Raw genomic sequence first — 13,804 nt, 5'->3', positions numbered from 1 at the left:
CATGTTTCCTAGTAGGAAAAACGCTCGCCGGACTATATCCGGAGAGGTTGCTGATCACGCCTCCATCAGTCGGGCTCTAGGGCCGGACATAGAGGCGGAAGCTAACATGGGGCGAACGCCGGATGTTCCTCCTACAGAGGATGCGGATAGGCTATCCGCTACAAATTCCAAAGTGGAGAGCGCTATGAATCACAGGCGTCCCCGGGCCGTAGTCCATGACGCTTGTTTCTCCCAAGAGGCATTTGATGCCTTCAACTCAGGAGACGCGTACATCCGTGCTGCTCAAAATGGTCTTGCCAGAGCCATGGACCAGTATGTAAAGGATATACGGGTAAGAAAATCTGATAATTATATATATCAGTAGCCCCTGACACTTGAAACAGTTGACACAACTGATTTAAGGATCATTATTTGTGTAGGTTCTTATAGAGAAGAATACCCAATTGTCTCAAGAACTAGAAGAGTGCAAAGCCCAGCTACGGGCCACAGTTGCCCCGTTGAAGGAGTCCGAGAAGGCCCCCTCTGGTAACACTTGTCTCTATTGCAAAGAATGACAGGTACCAGATAGTATGCGGCATGCATGCAAATCTAACAATAGATTCTGCAGATGACTCCGGAGTGAATCCGGAGGTCGTGATAGGGAACGAGCCGCATGCCTAACGACAGCTAAAGGCTGGTGAGCACGTGCTTAAAAAGGTTAGGCAGGAGAAAAACAATCTCCAAGATGCCAATATCCAGCTGGGCGTGGAGCTGAAGGATGTTCGGGCCAAGCTTGGTGACTCCGTAAAGGAGAATAAGAGGCTTCAACGCGGCATTTTTAGTAAGTGCTTGAATGAACTTTTAAAGAGTTCGGTGATGAAACCGGCTGACAGACTTATATCTGTAGGTATGCTGACGGGTCGTACCGAGGAGGAAATGCTCGGGTCCGCGGGTGATCTTCTGCCAGAGCTCTCACAATTGCACGAACAAGTTCGGCAGGTGATGCAGGGCATTGCCCAAGCCTTGTGGCCATCCGTCTCCCTGCCAAGAGGCATGGGGGAGCTTGTAGAGAAGCTCAAGGGAGCGCGGCGACGCTTCTGATTATGGAAGATATCAGCCTGCCGACAAGGTGCGAGGGAAGCCTGGGCCATGGTGAAGTCGTGGTATACCAAGGCTGACCCTAACCACATGGCCGAAGTCGGACCTATGGGGCCTGACGGGAAGGCACTACAAGAAACCTGTTAATCCATGACGAATTTCTGGTGACGGCTCTCTGATCCATCACGGAAACCGTCACTGATTAACAATATGCAAATGGGCCTCCAAAGGGTAGCCCCTTTATGACGGACATCGAGGGACCGTCACGTAAACCGTCATGGATCGACTAGATAGGCCTAGCAGGGCCTAGTTTTTTTTCTTTATGCACCATCCGGACCGTCACGGACAGCTCCTGTTGATGTGTCAATGTGTGCCCCCCTTGTTTGGCCCACATGTCAGTCAAATGCTGTCGAGAAAATAAAAAAGAGGAGGCCGCGCAGGGAGATGAAGTTGACCAGCCAGCCAAAAAAACTAAAGGCAAAGTCCAAGAGCACGCGGAGGTGCACAATTTTAAGTCGCCGACGCGCGGGTGGCAATATTTTTGAGCCAGCCCATTTAACTCCATGGTCCACTCCCACCTAACCCTAATTCCCATTCTCTCCCATTCCCTCCGCCGCCGCCACTCCTATCCTTCTCTGCCGCTCCACACCAGCACCGGAGACAGCACAGAACCACCCTTACCTCTCCCTATACGCCACTCCGTGCCCGCCTCCATCCATCATCTGTCCTCTTCCTTCTCCGTGTCCGTTGAACAAGCACGGCGAGCTCCGAAGCTCACCTCCTACGACGCGTAGGCGCGCGTGGGTGGGGCTCCTGAGATCCGTGGTAGTGTCGACCAGACGGCAACGACGGCGGCGTCCGCGAAGATGCGAGATCCGTCATCACGGCGGCGTCCGCGGAGATGCGAGATCCGTCAGCACGGCGGCGTCCGCGGAGATGCGAGATCCATGGTGGTGGCGTGCCGAGGTGAGGTACATGATGTGGCAACACCGCCACAGATCCAAAGTATAGCCCTTGTGGCTGGGTCCAGTTGTCCGTCAGCCACGCCGCTGTCGGTCCCCTCGTCGTTGCGGATGACTTCTCCATCCGTGGTGAGTAGCCTCCACTCGCCGCTATTCACTTTCTCCGGCCGGAAAGACCAAGTATGTACATCCGCATCGTCCCTTACCCTCCCGCCCCCCTCTGTTCATCTCCATGGATGGATGTAGCCGTTCTTGGTAGAGGACGGCTGCAGGCTTCGTTGGCCAGGCTGAATCGGTACAGGCAAAAAATCTGGGCATCTCCCATGTTCGTCATTAAAACGAATAGCAGAAGGCACGAGCACCACTTCCTGGGCTGCTTGTTCATTACTGATTATTTGTGCTTTGTAGATGTAGGCTGTTCTGCTTCCTTCCTAATTACATTGTGCCGCACATTCATCTTTTGTACTGGAAACAAAAAGTATTAGGTAAATTTCTGTTCTTGTTGCAGTTCAGGCATTGCTTTGTAGTTGTACACTGCTAATTCAGAAGTTTGATGTATGTTGTTTGATTTTTTGAAGAGTAATTGCCCACAGCATTTATTTGCCAGCTTTTACAATTGAGAAACTCATACCATTTTATACCTAAATGAAGAAAACTGATATCTGCAGATTCTGTAGGTACATGCTATTTCTTATCTGCAGTTTTATTGCATGTATTTTGTTGAGAAAAAGTGCCATGCCTGCCACCTCCCACGTCCTCCGTCCGCCTCATCATCCCCGGCGAGCTTGCCAAGAACGCCATTCTTGAATATCTATGAAGTTTGGATAGTGCACTGAATATTCAGGTTTTTCAGTGCCAGGTTCATTTTACTGCATAGTGTCTAATCTTCTGCATGCACATAATGGTGATGGATCCCATATGAGTCAGGGCATCTAATGGTCTTTGTACAGCTAAAAACATTTTTTACTTAGTGATATCTGCACTGCCCTTGCCTACATAATTGGCACATCTCACATGGACCAGAAACATTTTTACTTGGTGATTATATCTACACTGCCTTTTCCTGCACATGCTCTTTATGTTATGCATACACTTTACTCAAACATCTATTTGCCCTTATGTTCTTCTATGGCACTCACTCAATTTACATTTGTGAATTATGATTGCTGGAAGTAAACTTGACTGAAAATACACGTAATTCATGCTTGTTCTTCTAACAAAAAATTCAGTCCATGCTTATGTCCCTGTGTCACTGAAGAAGATAATTTGGAATCCAGCTCTTGAACTTTTTTTGGTTGAGTTACTTCATGAGCACAACACTTCTTACTGCTGACTATTTTTCTTTTCTCACTGTGCGAGCACTAGCAGTGTAGAATTTGTGAGATCTGCTAGTTAGTTAAGCAACTACTAGTTTAATAAGTAAATGCCCATGAGATGCTCCTGTTGGTACCTTTGATTTTTCTTCTTTATGGAGAGAAAGTAATTTATTAATCTCACTGAATCCATCTACCAAGAGTAGATTGTTTGTTAACTAGGCCTGCTATTACACTGCTTCTCTGTTATATATTATGTGCAAACTTCCTCTGTGTTATGTGGTGAAAATTGCCATCATATCGGTTTCCACACAATAAGTTGATGAATTTATGCCACGTGATCTTTTCTCAATTTAATATATATCACAATTTGATGATGAATTTCTTGTTCTCAGTACATGCCACCATGTTCAGGATGTTATGTACTAAATACCTCCATCTAAACAAGTTGTAAAAATATTTTTTTCCTGCCCTTTACTCTGTTTTATTTATTTATATTAGAAATTGGTGCAGAGTTAGATATGTGTAGAGCTTGAAGATTTGTCCTCTTAATTATAGATGGTGCCCAACATTTGGTAATCTTATAAACCTGACCAAAGCTAACTCTTAACTATACCAGGTATATGGTCTTCTCCGTAGCAGCAGTAGTTGAGACATCATTAGTAGTGGTTAGGTTTGCACTTATGGTACGAAATGATTCTACAAAGTTTAGTTGACAGGTTTGTATGGCCTCAACTACTGCTTCTATAGTACTTAGTTATGTGATGTGTGTTTTGTTATTTTATCATTTGAATTTTATTTGACACATTTTCTTGTGTTTTGTTACTTTGTCATTTGACTTTCATTACTGCCTTGATGTCTAATTCAATGATTACCTGACTTCTTAATATGGTTGTATAAATAATCCTTCTGTTTTCCCTTATTCTTCTGGTTTGCAAGCTAACAGTTTAATTGATGTTGAGTTTCTTCGCTTATTACAGCAGAGGTGATGGATTTTGTACAACTGTATTTCTGGAAATGCGTGTACACAGAATTACAATCTGAAGGAGCGATGGAAGTGAAGATTGCGCGCTTTTATTTAAGATTACTAATAGTAAATGGTATATTGTTTTTGCTTCAGATTTAGGAGTGTTAGATCGGCTACATAGTGCATTTGTTCAGTCTCAAATTTCTAGTGTTATTGCTAGCATATTCTCTAATTCTTGGTATTATTCAACATCTGCTCTGTCTCAATTCTGTATCACATCTCATATTGAATTGTGGATCATCATTTTGCTTAAAATGGTGTTGCCTTTGAGTGTTTTGATTTTATGCAGGTTTGGCAGTTAATCTGTGTTCTTGGAGATTGAACTTTTTCAGCGAGAATTATTTGGGTTCGGAAGCTGCCCTGAAGCGGTGGTGAAGTGTTGGAGACTAAAAATCTGATAGTAGTGCATTTTCTTTGAAGCCATGTTACTCTTTTCTTTAACAAAAATGCTTAAAGCGCTTTCTAGATATGCTTGTGATGTTTTAAAGTCATGTTGGAACTCTGTATTGTCATGTGAACAATTGATATTTTTGAATGAACATAATTTGGTTGTCCTATTGTAAATTATGTTGCATTGAGAAAACAGGCAGGACAAAAAAGGGCTATTAAGTAGGACTAAAAAAATAGGTACGCTAATGGCAGGTGAAAGATAAACATTATTTGGTTGGACTGTCTATGAAATTGGGCCAAATCCCTAACTGGGCTGGTTACAACATGGGCCATGTTATCCTCCATGTCAGATCCAGGTAGACGCCATGTCGCAGCCACGTCATGTAAATCGGTGACGGTCTGTTCCGTCACAGCCTAGTTTGGGCTTGGCGGGCCTGGGGCAGATCCATGACGGCCAAGAACCGTCATGGAAAGTATGATATCAAATTATGACGCGATATACATGACGGATTTCGGATCCGTCATGGGTGGGCACGCATGACAGTTTTTGGGTGATCTGTGACGGACTAGGATTGTCATGTATTAACAAGTTTCTTGTGGTGAGGAGATCCCCGTCAGTTTGGTGTATGACCAAGTAGAATTAGCCGCAAAGTATTCCCAACAGGATTGTAGGCTAGACAGCCTGTTGGATGGTATAGAAGAAGAATTTATTCAGTCTAACTGACTGTGTACTTCAAGTGACATATATTGTCCCTAGTCGGATTGTAAATCATTTGTCATGGCGGACCTTTTCGCTTCGACCTCTAAACCCCATAGTCCGGAGTGTATTCGAATACCCGCTCAGTTATGTAAAAACCGGGGTATGCGTGGAAACCAGGCGTAGGGGTCATAAGTGCTTGAACAGACAAGTACCCAACTAGCTATGTTATATTACATGGATAGTAAGAAACATCTTCCAGGGAGAATAGTTCCGTTAAGGGTTCCTTTCCCTGGGTACGCATGCCCTAATGTGCATGTCCGAACTGCGAAAAGAGACGCAGGCTATAACCATCTGGGGGCATGTATTAAAATAAATAAAAGTCATCTTTTGTTCACCGACCGAGTATTCCCTTAAGAACGCTAGCTTTCGGCTTCACCCAGTCTAAGGTACACATATGGCTGACCCGGCAGTAACAATCGCAGAGTTGCTCCCCTTATGCCCTAGCCGAATTAACGGGAACGTAGGGCATAAACACAAGAGCCAGGCAACCCAGCTTGGCCAAAACTTAAGTCATATCGATGCATATAACGGCGAAAAAGGTACATGTGGAAGAATAACACATGTGTGGGGCATAGAGCCCGAAAAATAGTTATATTAAGCTTCTGTATAAGAAGCCCCCAGGTATAATGAGCGCGGTTAGCGCATCAATATTGTGTAGTCAAGACACAATTTAGCCTTTAAAGGCCTTGAAGGAAAGGAAAAAAGAAAGAGATAAAAGACAGATAACGGATATTTAAAAAATTGACGGAGGTAACACTACAAAAAAAGACACATCCGTGACATTTTGGGCCGAACGATTTTTTTTGTCATACATATGACACTTCTATGACAATAATTGTGACAAAACCCGGTATCATCATAGATGTGGTGGGCTCCTACTTCTACGACAAAAAATCATGACAGAAAATGGGCTTTTTGTCCTGGGCGGGCCGGAGACGCAACTGCATGACATTCTTTGGGCCGTCCATGACGGAAAAAACCGTGGTAGAAGCGAGGGCGAGGAAAATTTCGGGGAGTTCCCGGTTACGGTGGGAGGTCGGGGGCCGAGCGATGCGCGTTTCTCTCGTACACGTACGCGCGTGTGTGCGAGGCGTTGGCTCTAACTGAACCCGAGCGAGGCGTTGGGCTCTAACTGAACCCAAGCGATTGCATTGCAGGCTACGCGTTACTGAACCCGAGCAATCGATCCATGGCTGTTAACTGAACCCGATCGAGCGATTCCTTCGCTACTGCTGCTAACTGAAGCCGATCGATGCTGCCTCTGGGATGAACAGTGAGTGTTGCGGGGGGGGGGGGTTGGATGAAAAGTGAGCGGTGGCGTTGCCTCTGGATGAACAGGACCCCGTGGTGTGGTGGAGGGCTGGATGACAGTAGACGGTGGAGGGGTGCCCGTGGAGGGGTGGTTGAACAGGACCCCGTGGTGTGGAGGGCTGGATGAACAGTAGACGGTGGAGGGGTGCCCGTGGAGGGGTGGTTGAACAGTAGCCGGTGGAGTAGCGCGGTGGAGGCTGGATGAAAAAGAGCCCGTGGAGGCTAGAGGAGGTCGACGGTAGCCCGTGGAGGCTGGAGGAGGTCGACGGTGGAGATGAACAGTATCCCATGGAGTACCGTTTTGCGGTATGCCACACCCCTCCCGATGAACAGGAACCCCGTTTCGACCGTAGGAGGTCCGTTTCGTCCGTTTTGCGGTACGCCACACCCCTCCCGATCAACAGGACCCCCGTTTCGACCGTAGGAGGTCCGTTTCCTCCGTTTTGTGGTACGCCACACCCCTCCCGATCAACAGGACCCCATTCCGAACGTAGGAGGTCTGTTTCCTCCGTTGTGCGGTACGCCAGGCCTCGTTTCCATCGCCTGTTCCGTCCAAGCCCCCCCCGATGAACACGACCACGCATTCCGTTCCAACCCAGCCGGTTGGCACCCACGCGTTCGAGACCCCGCCCGTATGTACACATACGTGGCTGTATTTTCTTTCTTGCACCCTGGCTGCTGTACGTACGTGTACATGCTACGTGCGCGCCTCTACTACGACACGTACGCGCCTCTACTACGACACGTGCGCGCCTCTACATCCACCAGTATATATGTACGTACACGTTCGCGACCAGAATGACAACGCTACGTACGCTTCGACCAGGTGGGTCCCGACTGTTAGGCACTTCCTTGCCTGCGAAGATGTAGCTGGTGGGTCCCAGCAGTCAGGGGGCGAATCGTTTTTTTTTGCCCGAACGCACTTCCTTGCGTGCGAAGATGTAGCTGGTGGGTCCCAGCAGTCAAGGGAAAACGTTTTTTTCATGAAATATGCTGGCCCATCTGGTGGGTCCCCGCTGTCAGATGGAGGAATAATTATTTTGCACGTAATAAGGAGGCACTTCCTTGTTGTGGCCGTGGACCCAGCTGTCAGCCTCTCCACGTACAGTCCACGTCCGATGGAAGCCGTTCCTTGACCACGTTGACCACGCCACGCCGAGAGCACCAGGGCGGTGGACGACGGCGAGGCCTAGGAAGGGGACGACGCGGAGCCGGGGAAGACGCGGCAGTGGATGCCCACGCGTAGAGGAGTACGAGGGTTCACTGGTTCGCTGCGGTGTGAGGCTGCCGTCGCCGCAGAATAACAGGGGGTGTGGGTGAGTAGAGGGATGGCCTGGCCAGCGGTGGGAGTAGTAGGGGGCGGTGAGGCCTCCGCCGCATCGCAGCCGGCCACGGGAGGCAGGAGCACGAGGCACGACCGGCGCTGGTTTGGGCGGCTGGAGCAAGAAGACCAGAGGTTGAAGAAGCACTACGGCCGTTGGATGGACATCGTACGGTCACTGGAGCTAGAATCGTGCATATTGACTAAGTTGACAAAGCCCTCCGTCCCCGTCAACTTAGTAGGCCCACAAGTCAGCCTGCCACTATACTGGGTCCCAGCTAATAGGGGGAGTATTCATTTTTTTGTGCGTAATAAGGAGGCACTTCCTTGCGTGCGAAGATATAGCTGGTGGGTCCGAGCTGTCAGCGGCGGTAACATTTTTTTCACGAAATACAGAGGCCCTTTCGGTGGGTCCCTGATGTCAGGTGGAGGAATCATTATTTTGCGCGTAATAAGGAGGCATTTCCTTGCGTGCGGCCATGGACCCAGCTGTCGGCCTCTCCACGTACAGTCCAGTTCAGATGCATGTCGGTCGTTTACAACATTGACCAGGCCGCGCCGAGAGCACTAGGGCGGTGGACGACGGCGAGGCCTAGGAAGGGAACGACACGGAGGCAGGGAAGACTCGACAGTTGTTTCCCACACAGAGGGGAGTACGACAGTAGGAGGGTTTACTGGTTCGTCTGCCGTCGCCAGAGAATAACAGCAGGTGTGGGTGAGTAGAGGGATGGCTCGGCCAGCGATGGGAGTACGGTGGGGCGGTGAGGCCTGCGCGGCAGCTGAGCCGGCCGCGGGGAGGAGGGAGCAGGCAGTCCCGCCGGCGCTTGTTTGAGCGGCTGGAGCAGGAAGAGCAGAGATTGAAGAAGCACGACGGCCGTTGGATGGCCATCCAACAGTCACTGCTTGTGCGTCAACCTTTTCTTTAGGAAAGCCTCAAATCTGTGGAAAACAGCATACATCACATCTGCCATTATTTCTAATAATTTACAGCTCATTTGGAGCCCATATTCTTTTTGTTAGCATTACAGCCCATATTGTGGCCACGGTTAAAAAATTATACGAAATTTTGCATATTTCGGTGCGGTCCGAACTGTTTTTAATCCCGAAATTTCGACTCACATTCAAACTGATTTTAAAAATAAATGTATATCAATATAAAATCCAACAAATTCTCCACGCATAAACATTAATGTAATTTAAAATCTCGAAATGAAAAAAAAGATATTTGAAACTAATTGCCGGTTTGATGTGTTTAAAAAATGTACATCCCATTTCTAATTACTGATGGGCCATTTTCTCGGCCAGCCGAATGAAAGCTCTCCTCGTCTTGAAAGATTTGCAGCCCAACAGGCCTGACAAAGCGACTTACTTGGCAAATCACAAAAAAACTGGGCTATGGCCGTGGACCTAGCTATCAGCCTCTCCACGTACAGTACTCTTCCGATGGAAGTCGTTCCTTGACCACGTTGACCACGCCGCACGGAGAGCACCACGGTGGTGGACGACGGCGAGGCCTCGAAAGGGGACGACGCGGAGCCGGGGAAGACGCGGCAGTGGAAGCCCGCACGGAGAGGAGTACGAGGGTTCACTGGTTCGGCTGCCGTCGCCGCAGGGCCTGGCCAGCGGTGGGGATAGTAGGGGCGGTGAGGCCTCCGCGGCAGCACAGCCGGCCACGGGTGGCAGGAGCATGCGGCACGACCGGCGCTGCTTTGGGCGGCTGGAGCAAGAAGACCAGAGGTTGAAGAAGCACTACGGCCGTTGGATGGACATCGTACGGTCACTGGAGCTAGAATCGTTCATATTGACTAAGTTGACAAAGCCCTTCATCCCCGTCAACTTAGTAGGCCCACAAGTCAGCCTCCCACCAAGGTGGGTCCCGGCTAGCCGGGGGAGTATTAATTTTTTTGTGCGTAATAAGGAGGCACTTCCGGTGGGTTCGAGCTGACAGCGGGGGGAACATTTTTTTCGCGAAATATGGTGGCCCGTCAGGTGGGTCCCAGTAGTCAGGGGGCAAACGTTTTTTTTGCAAAATACGGTGGCCCGTCCAGTGGGTCCCTGCTGTCAGTTGGAGGAATCATTATTTTCTGCGTAATAAGGAGGCACTTACTTGCTGCGGCCGTGGACCCAGCTGAGACTCTCCACGTATAGTATACTTCCGATGGAAGTCGTTCCTTGACCACGTTGACCTTACCGCGTTCCGTTGCATGCATGCGTCCATGGGCGTGGTGCGTCCCCACTGTCAGCCTCTCACGTACAGTCATCTTCCGATGACTCTCGGTTGTTGACCACGTTGATCACACCGTGCCGAGCGCACCCAGACTGGAACGACCCGGAGATGGGGAAGACGGGGTAGTGGAGTCGCAGATGGAGAGGAGTGGGAAACTTCACTGGTTCGGGTGCGCGGCAGCACAGCCGCGGTGCCGCCCACGGGTGACAGGAGCAAGAACAGAGGTTGAAGAAGGAGCACGGCTGTTGGATTAACATCCAACGGTCCAGCTGCTAGAATCATTTGTTGATTAAGTTGACAAAGCCGTGCGTACACGTCCGCTTAGTAGGCCCACAAGTCAGTCACCAAATCTGACGGGTCCCAGCTGTCAACGGGATGAATAATTTTTTTCGCAAAACAAGGAGGCACTTCCTTCCGTGCGAAGATACAGCCGGTGGGTCCCAGCTGTCAGGTGGAGGAAACATTTTTTTCAGCTTAATAAGGAGGAACTTTCCTTGCGTGCGACCATGGACCTCGTGGGTCCCAGCCGTCAGGCTCTCCACGTACAGTCCTCTTCCGATGACTCTCGTTTGTTGACCACGCCGCACCGAACGCAGCGAGGCGGTGGACGACGGCGAGGCCCCGGACGGGAACGACTCGGAGATGGGAAAACGCGGCAGTGGAGTCGCAGATTGAGAGGAGGAGAAGGGTTATAACTGGTTCTGTTGCGGCGTGGGGCTGTAGTCTGTGGAGAATAACAGGAGGTGTCGAGGGGTGGAGGGATAGCCTGGCCGGCGGTGGGGTAGCGCTTCGCAGCGATGCGTGCTAAGCAGAGCCGCTAGCCGCCGGAGGCCGGACCAGGCGGTCCCGGCGACGCTGGAGGAAGAAGACGAGAGATTGAAGGTGCATGCCGGCCGTTGGATATAAATCCAATGGCTGTGGATGACACAATCATTTGTTGACCAAGTTGACAACGCCCTGCGTAGGCTTCGACCTATTGGCCCACATGTCAGCCTGCAAAAATGTGGCATATATTTAACCCATGTTTTCTAGAATGTACAGTCCATTTGCTGGGCTGGGTGAACAAATAATTTCGCGTCAATCAGGCCCATTTATATTTTCTAAGAAATCCCAGCCCATTTGCACTTCCTTGAAATACACGTATTAGGTGGGCTCGTTATATATATAATGTTATGTTAGAAGGAGCAATTAATATCAAAGAATAAACCGGAGAGGCACATTATATATATATATAATTAAGAAATTAGCGAGTTATTGCTCAAAATAAAAATGAGCGCGTTATTATTAAATTGGTCCTTAAAATCTTCGCAAGCTTTTGTACGCAATCACCAGGATTTTCCTTGCCTGTGAGTCAAAAACAACCAGGATTTTCCTTGCCAACTTCCGTTAAACATTTACTTTTATAAGTTAATAACACGTGGGATGTTTTTATAATGTATATATAAGTCTCTATAAAATATACGATAATAGTAATAATATAAATATATATAATGTGGTTAGAAGGGAAAACATAAATTGGACACAGCATTACTTTTATAAGAGACCTGCGTTTTATACCCCACAGTAGGCATACTAACAAGTTCACACACAAATACAACAGAAAAGGTAAACATTCATATCAAACTCAGGTTCACAGGACACGTTCATATTCATAGCCAACATTCACTATCAACAACTCAAAAGATTCATATATACACAAGCTCAGCATATCTATGCATCCAAATGATTGATAGATCACACGACAATATTCATACATAATTCACAAAAAGATTCAGATATACACATGTTCAGTATGTTTATGCATCCAAATGATTGAGATCACAGCCAATATGATCCATGGACGAACTTTAATTACCTAGGGTACAGACTGGTAAATGGTGTTCAATCGGAGGTACTTCTTGCTAAAATTAGTTCTTGTACGAGTAAACTTTCGAGTACATAAGAGGCAGCACAGACAATCTGAACTTTGCTTGTAGGTTTATCCTCAAATAGTGGCCTCGTGCCGAGGGAGGTTTGAGCAACTTGGCCACTACTTTCATCCAACTAGTTTACTGGCTCATCTTGGTCCTGTATCTCGCCAAAATTCTACATTGCAGACGAGAAAGGAGGCGGTTGAGAAAATGAACCACCCAAATTTTTTGTGCAGTTCAACTGAAATGGAGCATCCTTGGCGTGCAGACTGATTAAGTGCCAGATGAATATACGCGTCAACCAACTTGTCTGGAATCTTTAGACTCCATGCCATATAGTTCGCTACCATATGTGCCGATAACCAAAAGGCACAAGTTGGGACCAAAGACTGGACTGCGTTTTTCTGGGCTATGCACCAAGCAATATTTTTGGCGTTCACTCTCCTAATACTTGGAGTTTGACAATTGGTTGACGCCGGTTGATACTCGAATGAATATAGGCACTTCTTGTCAACATCGATGCTTGTCTGAGTGAACTTTGGAGTACATAGCAGCAGCATAAGTACCTGTCCATCTGATCATTTTGTGCAGTTCTACTGAAATCACCCGATGTAATGATTTGCCTGCGAGTTCAGGCTCCAAATTACTCCTTTATGAAATCGGCAAACAGTAGCACAATACCAAATTACCAATACATATGACAGGCACAATAATCAGGATAAAGACCAGTACCAACCTGTGTGAGGTAGCATATCAATTACTATTTCCTTTGACTGGAAGCCGAGATAAGCCAAGCGACTGACAGCAAAGGAAGAAAGCAAGCGGAGATTAGCGACTGACAGGAAAGGACGGAAGCTGTCGAGGCAATGAAGCACCCAAAGTTTTTGTGCAGTTCCACCAAAATCGAGCATCCCTGTTGGCACATATATTGAGAGAGTGAGATTACTGTAATAGTGGGACTAGTTGATGAAACATACACTAACAAATAGAAGCACCCTCATTATCTTAATGGGTAAAGTTAGCAACATAGTAGTCTTGCTTAAAGAGAGGTATTAGTTTATTTAATCAGTGCCAATTAGCTCAACTCAACACTCAAAGCATTGCCATTTATCATAGGTTGCAAAACTTTAACGTGCAAAGATAAAGGAGTTTCTCATGACAGTAGCACGATACAAATAGAGATGACAGCAAACTAATATGGATGAAGGCCTTAGGCCCGTACCAACCTGAGAAAAAAAGCTTATTCATGTAGTCCCATAAGAGATGATAAAGCACTCACTGGAATCACACAATAGTATATATTTTTGTGCACTTCAAATGTATGGTTGAAATCACTCTTGTTTACCAGTGCTGAGATTATATCGAAAGATTATCAAGAACTTCCAGCAGAGTTAAAGCACTGGCTGGGATACAGTTCATTGTATTGTCTTGTGTAGTTCCACTAAAATGTATGATTGGCACAACATGATCCCTGTTTGCACAAGTAGGAACAAGGTGAAACCTTCA

Source organism: Triticum aestivum, chromosome 3D (assembly GCF_018294505.1).
Source record: "Triticum aestivum cultivar Chinese Spring chromosome 3D, IWGSC CS RefSeq v2.1, whole genome shotgun sequence".
Taxonomy (NCBI): Eukaryota; Viridiplantae; Streptophyta; class Magnoliopsida; order Poales; family Poaceae; genus Triticum; species Triticum aestivum.
This window is presented reverse-complemented; position numbering follows the sequence as displayed.